Source organism: Amphibalanus amphitrite, unplaced genomic scaffold, assembly GCF_019059575.1.
Source record: "Amphibalanus amphitrite isolate SeventyFive unplaced genomic scaffold, NRLGWU_Aamphi_draft 000703F_arrow, whole genome shotgun sequence".
NCBI lineage: Eukaryota > Metazoa > Arthropoda > Thecostraca > Balanomorpha > Balanidae > Amphibalanus > Amphibalanus amphitrite.
Window position 1 is genome coordinate 206,690 of NW_024882197.1, and position 14,997 is coordinate 221,686.

Genomic DNA, 14,997 nt, shown 5'->3' on the forward strand with positions numbered 1-14,997 from the left:
GTGATTTATACGGACAGTGAACAGGAATGGTTTGATGACAAATGGCAATAAACATTTTGTTTTGACTGCAAAAGACAAAACGTATAAAACATACATGTATTTGAATAATAATTGTGTTTTTTCGTGCTGAGATATATTAAACATTGGATAATAGATTGATTGGTTAGTGATTATGTAATATCGATGCATTATTTAAGATGTTCGTAAATCATGTGTATGCATTTTAAACAGAGGCAACCTGCCAGATCCTCTTTTATATGAGTTATTTTCAGTTTCGTAAGCCTTTCTTTCTTTTGTACTGCCAGTCAGTTCAAACATCTGACCGAATCAAAGAACCGATAGTTTAACAATGCTAAGCAAATGTCAAGCGCGGTGACTATCTCTTCCGCAAACTGTCTGCATGAGTAATGCCTGGCTTCCTTAATCACGCACTTCCTGAGACGTGCGTTCATTTTCGAGGCTGTGAGGGACAGGTCACGTCACTGTGGATTCCGAGCACGAGCCTGGAATGTCGGCCGATAGCGTCAAACGGAGACGGAGCCAATTATCCGGGCTTCCCGATACACTAACGCAGCGTGGTGGAACTGTGGTGGTGTGACGGATACCCTCGGCCAGCCCACAGCTCTGGCGCATACGGTGGAGGTATGGTTCAACGCAGTGTAATGACTCGTAGTGAGCTGAGTCAAGTCGAGTCGACGTGAGTTAGCTCGGGGCGGGCACACGCACGTCTATGATGAGCTCGGGGACCTCTGTTCGCCCTGGGGCGGTGGTGTCGAACCGCCGCTGCCCGGCCCCGAGGCACCTGGACACCCGCCAACACGTGCCGGGAGTACGACGCAGCGAAAACAAACGGATCATGACGAGCCTGCTGAGAGCGGGAGGCCCCCAACGTACCCACAATCTACTCACCAACAGACCCGCGTCGTCACTTCAAGGTGACGCGCAGGGCCCGCCACTGTAATCTGGTTATTAATCCAGTATCGATTCTGACTCAACTAGAGCTTACCTCGTGTCAAAATGGACGGAATGACTGGCTTACAAGCAGAAAATAAGGTCAGCTCTGTTCCACCTTGTGATCCTATAACGGGCGTCTTACTGACAGTTGAGCAACTCAGTTGCTCTCGTGCTGCGAAAATCTCCGAGCTGAGGTCGCCTTCTGGCCGTGGCCTGCGGCCGGACGCAATCTAGCGCAGCTGTCGCCACCGCAATACCCATATACGCCCCTAATGACATCACTCGAGAGCCGGGGCAAAAAAGGCTGAGCGCACACCTGTTCCGTGGCACAGCTGCGGGGCTGATAGCGTCAGGCTTGATGGCCTCTAGCCCCCGGCGGCGTCAGCCCCTCCCCCGCCAGACCTCCCTCCCCACCCCGCGTCAGGCCATGTCGGCAGCCATAGATCTCATGGCAGCGCCAGTAGCTGCCGGCTGTGACAGTTCGGGGCTGCAGAGGGCTGCTGCGGAGCAGCCGCGGCACGACAGGCTGAGTCAGGCTTCGACTCGAGCTGCGACTCTGAGCCATGAGCAGAGGGAGCACAAGACACGCAGCCGCCTGGCAACCACTCAGCTCGTCAGCAGGCATGGCTCTCCCCCATCCGACTTCCTTTCCGCCATCCACCCCACCCGCGCCGCGTTGCGTGTCCCAGCTCATAAATACGCAGGCGGCAAGTGAAATGACCGGGGAGCTAATAGGCCTTAATTAACCCGGAGGGGCGTTGACGAGTGACTAGTGGGTGGTGACAGGCGACGGCCCGAGAGGGGCGGCCGGCTCTCTTATGGTCCCGACTCCCGACGCCCCAACAGCTGCCGGGAGGCCTGGTCAAAGCCGGCAGCGGCGGCGGCGGCGGCGACGTTACTCAGATATGAGATCCTCCCGTCCCTTCCATCCCGACTCGAGCCGCCAGCTCCATTATTGATAGGGTGATTCTGTACCAGCGATGGCTCTGCGAAATTAGACTTCGACGTAAATCCTCATTGCCATGACGAAAAGCATTGCCACGTAAACGGCCGGAACGGGAAAGTGATTTTGAACGCGCGCATTCGTGTGGAGGCTCGGTTGCCTTGGAAACACTGCTGTTGAGTTTAGCAATCTGCTCGGTTTCCGTCGGTTAGTGGCACTTGAGCCAATATTAGCTGGTGTATTGGCCACATACACGCGAGAAAGCATGCGGTAGAATGTTGCAGCGTACTGAATACCAACAGGCACCCGTTAAGATCTCCTACATGGTCTCGTATGTATCACAGACGTAATATTTGTTTTGTCTCAGTCCAATAACAGTGAAATGCATGAATGCGGGGAGCTATCTTTCAGCAGACCTGCGCAGGGAAGTGGGATGCGTCTCCTCCCTCCCCTGTCTCGTGGAACGGTGCCAGTGGTGACGGCGCTCAAATGGTCGCTCACAACACCGCTCCAAATCGTCAGCGGTGCGCGCGTTCCTTCTGTCGGGGAGGCGGCGGTGGCAGACGAGTGTGGGCTACGCTTCCGCGTCAGCCCTGTGGGCGGGGATGGGGGAGCAACTGGGAAATGGCGAACAGGATGAGTGTCTTGACAACAGTCAAGGTCCTAAGGCAACAGTGGTTATGAAACGGTAGCGGCTTCTTATTCGGAACAGGATGATGAGACTCATGTGCTAGATAAGATCAGTTGACGGACTTTATGAGACAAAAGTCGTGAAACAATGAAAATCATAAGGCTTCTTCAAACAATGGATTTAGAACGGCCCGGAGGCCCGAGGGGAGTTGGCTGTTTAGATTGACGGCTCGGAAAACGCCGAGGTTATCTTGGGATTAACGTGTCAAAACGGTCAAAGAACTGCGAGCTTTGTGTGGCTCTTCAAACTAAACTGCGCTGACAATATTACAGGAAGCAATTGCCTTTAAAGGCAATTGCTTCCTGTCGAGCTCGGAGACGTCCCTGTCCTCTCCGTCACCGACACTTCGAGTTACTGTCGCCTCAATGATTCTGCGATCTAACGGTCTCCCGCAAACCACGATCCACCCCATGCGGTTTGTTCTGTCTGGACCGCTGTATCGCGCCTCAGCTCGGCCGATGCGGCACGGACGTGCACCCTTTGGCCGCGCTGTTCCACCATTACTGCCTCTCCTCGGCCACAAAAGACGGCCCGAGAAAGACAAATGAGGCGTGTTGCGGTATGTGAAGAGTGAGGGATGGCACCGGTCGCTGATGCAGCGCAGCACTGAACGGCGCGCCGAGCAGCGCCGGCGACCGCAGTTCATCCTCGCCGGTCCCCGGCCGCTGGCGCGACGCCACCGCCGCGCCCGTGCTCGGTGCCCCCTGCCGCGCGGACGTGACTCAGCCCTCGCGCACGCCGCTGTCGGTACCGACGCTCGGACCCCGTCGGCGCCGACGCCAGTGCCGCCGCCGGTGCAGACGCCGTCCGGCGAATTCACGGTACTTTGAGGCGGCAGCGCCGGGCGGCGACGCCCTGATTCTGTGCCGGAAATGCCTCCAGTGGCCGCGGCCGGCGTGGCTGACGCGGCGGACGGGTTCCGGAACCATACAGCAATTATGCGTGCAGTCTGTCATCGGCTGACCCGTTATCTGCCCCTCTCCCCGCCCCTCCCTCCTCCACATGCGTGCCCCATCCATCACTGGCTGAAAGGGGTGGGGATGGGTGGGTGGAGCGGACCCGCTAGGTCAGACAGCGGAAACGCTAGTGGACGTGTACTCGGTGATATCGTCCAGGGTTTTCGATCAACGAGGGAGATAGTTTGTAGCTAACTGATGCTGGACAAAGTTCTGCGTAGGGTATTGGATTGGGTAACAGCGAAGCTCAGTGCCGGAATAATTCAGTTATGGTGAAGTTGAGAAGCTCTCAACTTCAGTACCAATTGTAGACCGGTAGTCATGTTCGTAGAATTCGAGATCAGCATTCTTACAGACCGCAAAATGAGCGGTGGATTACCCACAACAATGTTGATCAGTAACCATAAAATTTCAAATCAGCTTTCTTGCCGTAGCAAAAGCTGCATTACCAACAACAAATGAGCAATAAAAGAGGAGCGCACCATTTTCAGTGGCTGCCTCTATAGAATACGATTGGACTTTTCTATTTCTGTCCTCGCAAAAGCTGGGTCGCAATAAAACCCACCGCCAGTGGAATTAAGTAGCCTCACCGATTCACCGGCAGTGAAGTAGTACGCCGCCGGAATCTATTACTGACCTGCAGCCATAACCAGGGGATCACCAGCGACCAGACCAGACGGCGACAGCGGTAAAACGCTGCCGAACGCGGTAAAACGCTGCCAAACTGTGGCGAGCGGACCGGGCGCTCCCCAGGGATGCAGATGGGGCCAATCGTCGGCTTGGCTGGCCGGTACGGGCCCCGGTTACGACCGCCGAGGTCATGAGCGCCCGCCAGCCGGCACCAGATGCACCTCCAGCTGCATTTCGCTCTGTGCTTCGGTCTGTATTGATTGGCTGGACGGCACCACCCGCGGCACTTTCGCACGCTGTTCTGCCCAGTCAGCCCTCCGCCTCCCCTTCTTTCATTCTGTGATGCATCTTCGCGTGCAAAAACAAATCACCATTGATTGGTTCGGGCGTGAGGAGGCGGGCCTCGCCCATCAATCTAAGAGCGATAATAACGCGGCATAGTGATGCGGAGGCGTCGGCCTGGCGCGGCGTCGGGCGACTAAGAATAGGCCTGCTGTTACAACTACTCTGGATGCGTTCCGCCCATCCGCTGTCGTCCCTCCCCGCTCCCCGGCGTTGACAGGCTGCGTGGTGACGATGATAGGGCCCCGGAGACGGCGCACGGTCCGCTCGCAAATGGCCACTGAGCACCGCGCCGCCGTCACGCCAACCAAAGCAGGAAGCCAACATCGACACCCTGGTAAACAGCTTCAGCGCGGGGTGCCAGGACATGGGGCGCCAGGCGACGCGTCATTCGGCCAGCGGAGAGGCCGGTCTGGTCATCGCTAATTGGTTTAATGCGCCGCTGATGTCCAGCGCGACGCGTCACGAATCGAAAGTGAGTCATGTGTTGTGACTCGCTCATGCCCTGGGGGCGTAACTGAGTGGCGTGCTGGGCCAATTGAGCGCGGTGCGTACCTACCGCGTCTGAGTCACACATCGCGTGAGTCGTCTCTGCGTGTCGCGCTGGACACCGTGAGTCACAACTGCCACCGTCGGCCCGTCGCCACCGTCGCGTCGACCGCGTCGCTACCTCCGCTATCGGCCCTGGAGTGCGCCACCTCCACTACCGCTCCTGCCACCACCGCTGTCACCGGCATCACCACCGCGCTGCCGCCGTATAATGCTTCTCATAATATGAGCGCTGACCGACCAGTCCCTTCATGATCATCGACGCTGGGACACTCATCAACAGTGCACTGTATCGTCTTCAGTGGGTGACTAGAGGTGGGTATACGTGTAGGACCGCCCCAGAGCACACCAGGGGGTGGTGAGGTCACCGGTGAGTCACCACGGCACGTAGGCGGTGCGTGCCGCTGACCTGACCCCACGCCGCCGCACCGTTTACCTTCGCCGCCAGGTGTTGAGCTAGATTTAGCCGAATGGTTTGGGTTGGTGTAGGAAGGAGGGGCTGCCGGTAATGAAAACGACTTCGCCGCTAACGGACTCGGACGGGGTGCGGAGGAGCCACATTAAACTCAGGACAGAGATAGGAGAAATTCTGGGATTCAGCGACTATTGCTGATTAATCAGTGCTTATGGAAAACTCATTTATTGAGATGAATCAGCAAAATCGACATTTTTGTAGTATTGCAACGACTTAGCAAAGTAATTAAATTTTCCCGTTTGTAGGGAAACCAGCAGATATAAAAGATAAAATGTTATTGTCAGCGATGCCCGTTACGACCATCACATTACGTCCCGCCGTTAAATCGCCCAATTCCCGACCTCCATTTCTAACAGGATTTTCTCCCTTGTGTGCTATTCGCTCCCAATTGCGGCTCACCCTGCGGCCATCGGGAGTCACAAGTGACGCGTTAGTGACAATAGCCGGTGTGAATAATAAACGATCGGTCGGCGGTCGCCATTGAAGGGTGGCTCATGATAATCTGTCTGCTGTCCCCACCAAAGCCAGCTCGGCCGGCGCGGGGAGTCGTCCCCAATGGACCAGAACGCAAACACACCAGCCGCCGTGGCACCAGCGCGGCAGGCCATCACGCAATAAGCCATCGCAGATTGAACACATGGCTGGGAGGGCAACTCCCGCCGACTGTAATATATTGTTGGGCCGGAATAAAAGCACCCAATCACAGTGGCGTCAGATGGCGGCGCACTTTGGGACACTGGACTGGAAGAGTTTTCGACTCACTGAGCGATTCCAGTCACCATTTGTCGAGCGCACTATAGGCTTCATTTTCCAGCCAATCTGCTCCCGCATATGCGGAGTAAATCGAATGACGGCCGATAAGGAATCGTAAAGTGGATACAACCATTAGTCACGGGCACACTTAACGCCGTAAATATTTACATTTGCGTCAAATCGTTAACCGTTATCATGACCGTAAATGATGACTACCATCTGTGAATGAATCGAGCATTCACTATTCATATCTAAAGAAGCTAAGAGTGGTCTCTGACAGCATTTCAATCTCTACAATAACGCACGGACGGCGTTCTGCCAGTTTGTTTGGACGGCATTCAGGGGAGATTTTGTTTACACGCCCGGTGTGTTTCACGCTGCTGAGTCTGTATCTGAGAACGGTGCGTGACTGGAGACAGACGTGACCCCGATGGGAGCCTCAAACTGGGCTCAGCTCCGGTGCAGGCTCGCTGAACATCACAGGCTGGCGCGCAGAGTGACAGCCCGGCCAGACCGTGTTTGTCTGAGGGATTGTGAGTGTTTGTGCGCTTTCGCAAAATCCCGGCTTTCAGGTGTAGCGTTGATGGAGCTTCTATTTGCATTCAGAAAGGAAGGTAAGCTTTACCTGAATTGAAATAAATAGCGAGTTACAGCATTAGGAGCAGTTATATTATATGTTACAGCAGCCTTAAAGTTTTTTTTTTTCTTTTAATTAGTCTATAAGTATTAAAATATGATAAGATGCAATTCAAAATCATAGACTCCTTGCTTGTATGGCGGGAGTGTTCCAATTATTGACGCTCCGGAACCTTGTCCCACCGAACTCACTCCCGTGATCAGTCCTGCCGACCATAGAGATCTTATATACATAGAGATGACACGCCTATGTTAAAACACTTGATTTCGTGGCGATTCAGTGGGTCTTTTTAAGCAAGGTTTTCTGGGGTGCCATGGCCCGTGACTTGCATTTTGTAAGTATTCGGTCAAGGAGATTGTGTTCACATCCGCTTATTTTTAAGTACAGTTTTTTCTTTTTAGTCTAGCTGTGACGCTTTCGAGCGTTATTATTGAAATGAAATTAGGCATGTTTTAACCTTATGCTCGTATCAGGTACTGCATGTATCATTAACCCTCGCCGTCCGACGGGGGGGAGGGGGCGGGTGCCGCCTCCCTATAGGGTTTTTCACGATAGCTCCGAACACGCAGGCGATACACTGAAAACAATTTAACCCAAGGCCCGCGAGTAAACCGGTGTTTTGCGGGTACCCCTATCCGCAACCATTTTTAACCACCCTCCCAGGAGTACAGTAAGGTCCCATTGCAGTGTAGTCGTCCCTGCTCTCAGCGGACTAGTTCGCTGACAGCGGTTATATCCGCTCAGAGCAAGTACGACTATACCGCAATGGGACCTAGCACTTCTCCTGGGAGGGTGGTTAAAAATGGTTGCGGATAGGGGTACCCGTAAAACACCGGTTTACTCGCCAGCCTTGGGTTAAATTGTTTTCAGTGTAGAGAGCTGAAACTTGGCATACCTGACCTTTGATCCAAGCCGCATCTTGTGACACCAACCGCATTTTCAGGTCAGGTCAGGTCAATGACCTGTGACGTCATAAGTGAACCTCTGCACAGTCCTCAGATGTCGCAACTTCGCAACGCCGTCAGTGCCAGAGGAACTTTCACAGGGAGATGAAACTTACAGGATGTAGTATCATCCAGAGGTCTCACAACTTGTACATATATCTCGGATTTTCCCTAAAAATCACATGAGGTCAGGTCGGCCACGTGACCTCACCATTAGGTGACCTCACCATAAGTCAATGGGGAAAAATGAAAACTGCTATGTTAGCGCCGAGAACTATCTCAAACTGTCTCCAGCACATGGAATAGTGATTTCTTGCACGCCTTGCAAGGTCCGATGCTTCACTTTTGCATTGTTGACATTGCGTGACGTCATTTATGGTCGCTTGGGTCATTGATTAAAGAAAGCGCGGTTTTGAGGCTCATGATTACATATATAACTGCAATAAAAACCGTAAGACGGTTTGACAAAAGTCAGTTTGTCAGTTTGCCCAACATGTCTTATTTTCTTGGCCCTATTTTGAATATAATTATTAGCATGAGGCTTACGGTTTTCATTGCAGTTTTATACTTGGGTCATTAGAGTTTTTCATCAATAACTCCCCATCAAATTGAGTTAGCGAGTCGGGAAAGCCACCAATAAACTCAGGAAGACCTGCCGATTCGAGTAATATGTAACATGACCTCTTTCAACCAGCTTCGTGATCTGGGGGAGCTGACCTGCCCTTGACCCGAGGTCAACACCTCAAGTTGACCTCACCCGAACAAAAAGTATACCATTCGACGCGCCTGAGCGAGGCGAACACGATGATGCCAAAATCGCTGCTCTCCGACCGTCTTTTTTTGCGAAGTTATGAAAAACTGAAACCTGGCCCTTGGTCACTTGACCTGACCTCATGAGACCTTAAAATCGGCTACCAGTCCCTGCGTCTTGTAACGGCGCACACGCTTGTTTTTTCCGCGACGCTCTAGCTTCATCAGGGGCGAAACGGCGAGGGAAATCGTACCCCCTCCCCCCCCCCCCCGGCCGCCGCGTATGTAGAAAACCAATAGGTCCGGCGAGGGTTAATGTATCGTTGAATGGGAACATGCAACATATGTATATTATTTGAGCTTGCACCGTGCTCAGAAAGGTTCAGAACAGCCGTTTTCACGACGGTTGACCGAAAGCGCCAAACTTGACCAAATCTCAAGGAACCTAACCTGAAAATTCCATGAACTTGACCCAAATGACCTTAGACCTGTAACCTTTTTTGGGGGGACCATGTCAGGGGGGCCATAAAACATGCATCGCACAACCCTAGCAAATAGTAAAGTTGGTTCATATGCTGACCCTTGGTGACCTGACCTGTGACCTGACATGGTATTATCAGTGACCTCTAATAGCAACATATATACTAGGCAACGTACGCCCTATTTTTAACCCGCGCACCGACGGGGGTCTGCGCCAACTTCGCACCGACGCGACGGGGGGGGGGGGGCGGATGACCGCCCCCCTGAGATCTCGAGAACGAAGCAAGATAGCGACAAGCGGTAAACGGCATCGGATACGCACGGTCAAGATCTACAATTTTTACCAAGGTCATTTTCAGGTCAGGTCAAAGATGACGTCACAGGGGTCGAAAAAGTCGAAATGGCGGCGCTAGATATGGAGAGAGTTTTTCTCGAATAACTTTCGAATTAGTCAAGATAGGAACAAACTAAGGGCATCATCGTGATCCTCTTGTCAATCCGCATCGAATGATAAATATGTTGACCTCGAAAGGTCAAGGTCAAAGGTTGACCTCAGGTCACGTGACCTCGAGGTCATCATGTATATCATTCGATGCGTCTCGACGAGCTGAACACAATGAGACCATCCACGCGTCTGTATCTTGTTCCTGTACGGAGTTATTGGCAAAAAAACTTTGGTGACCTTTGATGACGTCACATGACCTCACAGCTGCCCAACAGCAGAACAGACCTCAAGGTAGTGAAGGTTGATCGTATATGAAGTCATGTATGGTATATGGGGCCATTCCGACCCGTTTTAGTGGTAAAAACAGGGAGTTGATTTTTCCCCCATTGACTTATAATGGGGAGGTCGCGATATTGACCTGACCTTAGGTCACCGATATCAAAATTCCGAGATAAACAAATTGTAGCTACTAATGACCTTATAACATCCTGCGACTTTCAAAGGCCTCCAACATCTACTGTAGCTCTGGCACGGTGACAAAGTTGCAAAAAAGTGACTTGAGGTTGGGTCATTCAAAGTGACCTAGTGACCTGACCTTGAAAGGTAGGAGGTTCAAACTTGCACACCATGTGTAAAATTGATTAGGGAATAATCGTACCAAATTTCGCGGCGCGTAGCGCGGTTTTCCCGCTATTCGCGAAAAACCTCAGGGGGGGGGGCGGATATCCGCCCCCCCCCGTCGGTGCGCGGGTTAACGTACGCGAAACATTTTATCTTTGACCTGACCTGTGACGTCATCGGTGACCCCGAGGTCAATGAAATTGGAGTTCCGTCGACAAATTTGACAGGGCTATCGAACATCGTTTGAATGTTACGGATCCGTCCAGTAGTTTCGGAGATACGGGAGGGGGAGGGGCACAAAAATGTCCCCCCCCCCACCGCGCGGAAGGTGGCCGGGAGGTCCACCGCCTGCCGGGTTGATGAGAGCCTGAATGAGAGAGAATGTTTTTAGGCGAGCTTTTAAGGAATTCAATAAAAACACAAAATGAAATCATGCTACAAATTTCATTGCTTACCTCAGGAATGAAATCAGCCAGGAAAGAACAGCAATATTTTTAACCAGTAAAACGCCTTTTGGGGCGACCAACGGAGCGAGCGAGAGGGTGGGCCTTGGACAAGCGAATTTGCAAGGGACACCTCCAACTAACTTGTGCACTGCACCCTCCTAACCGGTCCCATAGCGATGTGCCAAATTTGAGCGCAATCGGCCTAGCCGTTCTCGAGATCTGGAAGCGGCACCCTGCACGTGCACACGTGCAAAATGGGTCACAACTGACTTTTGCACGGCACCCTACTAACTGGTCCCTAACCATGTACCAAATTCAGCACAATCGGTTCAGCCGTTCTCGAGATCTGGAATCGACCCCTGCACGTGCGCACGTGCAGCAGCACCCCAACTGTGGCAGATGGATATGTATTGCCTAGTGGGTGCCTACTGCCTACCTACATACCAACTTTCAGCGCAATCGGCCAAGTAGTTACCAAGATATTGCAACAATTGCAAAACTGACACCTCTTCGTTTTGCACGTGGCACGTGCATAAGCGGTCACCCACATGCATCGAGAATAGTCCAATACTTGGTAGAAGGAATGAAGCTACCCTAGAAAAATCATCGAGTGTAAATCGGTCAAGTGGTTGCTGAGATATAAGCCTCGCAAAAGCGTAACCACGGCCGGCCGGCCGGTCGGCCGGCCGCTCATACTCAGAAATTTCCGTTAATCTACGAAAGACTACGCTTGCTTCGCTCGCTCCGTAATAATTTCTTCAGACTAACAATGCCTCAGCCATATTGGCACGCTACTGGCTGAAAATAAGTTGCTTAAAAAGACCCACTGAATCGCCACGATTTTAAGTGCATGTCATCTCTATGTATATAAGATCTCTATGCTGCCGACCGGGGAGGGTCGGTCGCCTCGGGCACCAACTCTGGTCAGGATGGCCTCCATTGTTCCATATCGGCTCCGTAATCAGGGGCCGGGAGACGGTCGGACATTCCGGTCCGACTATTCAGGCCTCAGCTGCAGTAGCCGCCCACCGAGCGGCTGTCCGACCGACGGACATTGGTCGGAGATGTCAGGGGCTCGGAGAAATCCGACGGGCTGGATTGCCGCTTTATTACTACAGCCGGTATATCACCGATCGGACAATTCCTAACCAGTCGAAAATAATTGTTTTCTTAGGCAGGTACGGTTCGATACTAAATTAAACATTGAATGGTCAACCGTTTGTTTTTTAATTATAAACGTCTAACACAACCCATTTACACTTTTATCACAAATAATACGTTACAATCTACAGTGTTGTTTATTACAATAAGATGAACGCAGCATTACTGAATCAGGAGAACGATCAGCATATTGTGTTGCATGGTAAATCACGCTGGAGTACCCATAGATAAACCACAGTTCAGACTCAGCTCAGCGCAGTGACCCAGTGTGTCGGGAGCTGTAGGCACAGCCCCACCCCTCCCCTACCCCTCCTAATCTACAAGACGACATTGGGTCTAATGCAATCGGCCTGATCAGCTCGGGGGTCAGTAACTCAATGAGTTTGACTAGCGCCCGGCCGCAACTCTGGTCCGCAATTGTATTTAACTTCAATGATCCTTCCTAGACCGGTGATCATGGAATTCCAAGATTTACATGTAATCACAAAATTGGTAGGTATGATTGCTTACAGAAGTCTCAATGCAGCGAATAAAAACACCCTAAGTAGGGTGTTTCTGGTATAGTATAGTACTATACCAGAAAAAAATTTCATTCAACGACTAGGTCATGAAATGTCCCATTCTCTACCATTTTCGCCCCCCCCCCGCCCAAGGTCGTGCCCAGGGGAGACCCCTGTGGCGGCGGAGAGCCGACGCAAGGGAGACAAACGGGTCGGCGCCGCCGCCGACTGCTAAATTATTGAGCAGTGCATCACCACACACGTGGGGCCCCGACAGCAATGTGTTCAACATGCTGTCTCGCTGGTATAAGCAGTCGCTCCGGCGATTGCAGGGGATGAGAGGTCTCACATTACTCGCGGTGCCACCTTCGGCTGCGCAGGTCACCTATATTAGGTACATTTTTGAATGCTACAATCGGCTGCGCAGGTCACCTATATTACATTTTTGAATGCTCCAAGCCTCAGTTGTGATCTATGGTTAATGTATTAGGCGTTACTGGTTTTGGTAAGAGGTTAAATATCTCATTGGTAAGAGATGGTCGGCTGCTAAACGTATGTAAATGATTTTGCGGCTGCAAACGAACGTGTGCAAAATGGCATACATCACAGCTAAGGAGTGATGTCTGACAGCTGACATTACATTGAGGTGGTCTGGATATGTTGTGAAAATGATAGGCAATCATAGATGCGGGGCACTCAGATAAATCCCGTCCACAGGCGAGCTCATTGATATCATTTGCACTTAAATCACACTGACTAAAGCCGCTTATCGTGCCGCCCCCTAAATCAGCGACAAACCAGAGCATGGCGGCGCCCGCAGGGCTGCAACACACACAAATCGCGCCCTTTCAAGACGCCTTGTATGCCTGGCCAGCACCTGCAGTTCGCTGGAGCCCAATAAACTCCGGCCGGGTGGTGCTAGCGCCATCAGCCGGCACTCCAGACGGCGCCGCGGCAGCAGGCAGCGGTACCTGGCTGCCTGGCAGCCGTCTGGCGGCTGAAGCAGGCTCACCTCCCTCACACCTCAGTCCAGACACCACTGTTTGTCGAGATGACCGGTCGTCAGATCCGTGAGACGTCCGCCGTCCCGACTCACTCACAGCGACTCCCAAATCAATCGATGGTCGGAGGCCGTTAAACGGGGCCGTTGGCCCGGGCCGGGCCGGGTGCTCGCCCGGCGACACGGCGCCGCCCCGACGGCTCCGAGGAAGGGGACGTCGCGAAAATGTCGCCATGTTGTGCCGGTCGTTCTGAAAACGCTGCTCATTCCGCCTCAGTGAGCAGCGTTGAACGGTTCGCAGAACTCTGTCGGCTGTCGAGTCAACGAAAAACTAACAGCCGTCACAGGCCGAGTTTTGGAATACGTTACACATGCCTGGGCCACGCACAGTGAGATTTATTATTTTAGCAGAACAGACGCTATCTGTATGCAGTGGGAAGGGAAATCTGTCGGTAACGTAACAAACAATTGTAATCTGCATATGATTTCTCAACGCAATTCTACATTCAATTTCATTTCTAGAAACATATAAGCACTGCGTCCAGTCGGTCCCTAACGCCTCCAAATTGGGCCCAAAATGGCAGCAGACGCGGCGAAACAAGCGGCGCTGGACACGGCATAAATTACCCTCGAGACGGCATCTGTCTTCACTATAACGGCCACATATCACGCCCTTCATCTCCCATTATCACGGCTGCTGAGGACCGCCGTCCACCGCTGGTCCGTCCCTTAGGCAGCCGCTCCCGTGGACGGGCATGGCGTCTACTCGGGGTCTTACGAATTTTGTGTGATTGATCAACCACAGGTGATACCAGGTTTTCAGTGGTGTTTATTATGTTTAGGCGGAATTATCTTCTTACATTTGTTCATGATTAACAATCTTGCTATGTTCTGAGTACTTCGACGAGCGTCTTTCGTGCGCCCTAACGCCCCTCGCGCGCTCTCCCTCCCCGAGCTCTTCCGAGTCCGACGGCAGAATTGGCCATAAATTACCACCGACTACTTGGCGACCGCTCTGCGGGCCGACCAACAGCCCATCGTGTTTTTAGCGCCCGTCGACACCGGCGAAGACCGGCCATTTGCCGATGAAACGTCCGACGGTGTGGGGCGGCCGGGTGTTCGGCGGCCCGGCGTGCGGCGTGGGGCTCACGTATCATCGCTGGCTCTCAGTAGAACGACCGGGCTGCCTGCGCAGGGTAATAGTGCTGAGAGCAGTTCGCTGTCCGGTGCTGGCTCTATGCGCTCAACGGTATTGTGTACACAACTGACGCTCCCTAAACAGTGAAACACACCCTCGCGAGAATTGCGAGTCGGCTCGGTGAGCTGATTCTCTGCAACAAAGCCGAACGCTCTTTCTGGCTCGCTCCCTCGCTCTCTGACGCTCCAGTTTCCGGTCTGCGGAACACACAACGACACACACCCTCGCACACACGCATACACGTCGGCTGCCGTCGGGTTTCGTCACACCAGAGGAGCTCCGACGGCGACGGATGCGGCCGTCGATTGCGACGGAGCGACGCGACGGCAGCGTCGGACCGGAGCGGGGCGGGGCGGGCGGCTCCCATCTTCCGGTTCCCTGTGCGTGGCTCCAGTCACCAGGCGCCTCGTCTCTTCACCAGCACAGCGCCGCTCAAACCCGCGAGGGTCAACAAACAGCACGTGCCGAGAGACAATCAGTAATTGCGGCGGGGCCGATCGTCTCGGTCCGGTGCGTGGCGCG

General features: G+C 52.9%; 1 protein-coding gene across 1 annotated transcript in view; it reads right to left on the bottom strand.

The window, feature by feature from the left end:
- Positions 1-14,997, bottom strand: part of LOC122364853 (tyrosine-protein phosphatase 99A-like) — a 75,303-nt gene that overhangs the window by 35,944 nt on the left and 24,362 nt on the right. The window lies entirely within an intron of this gene.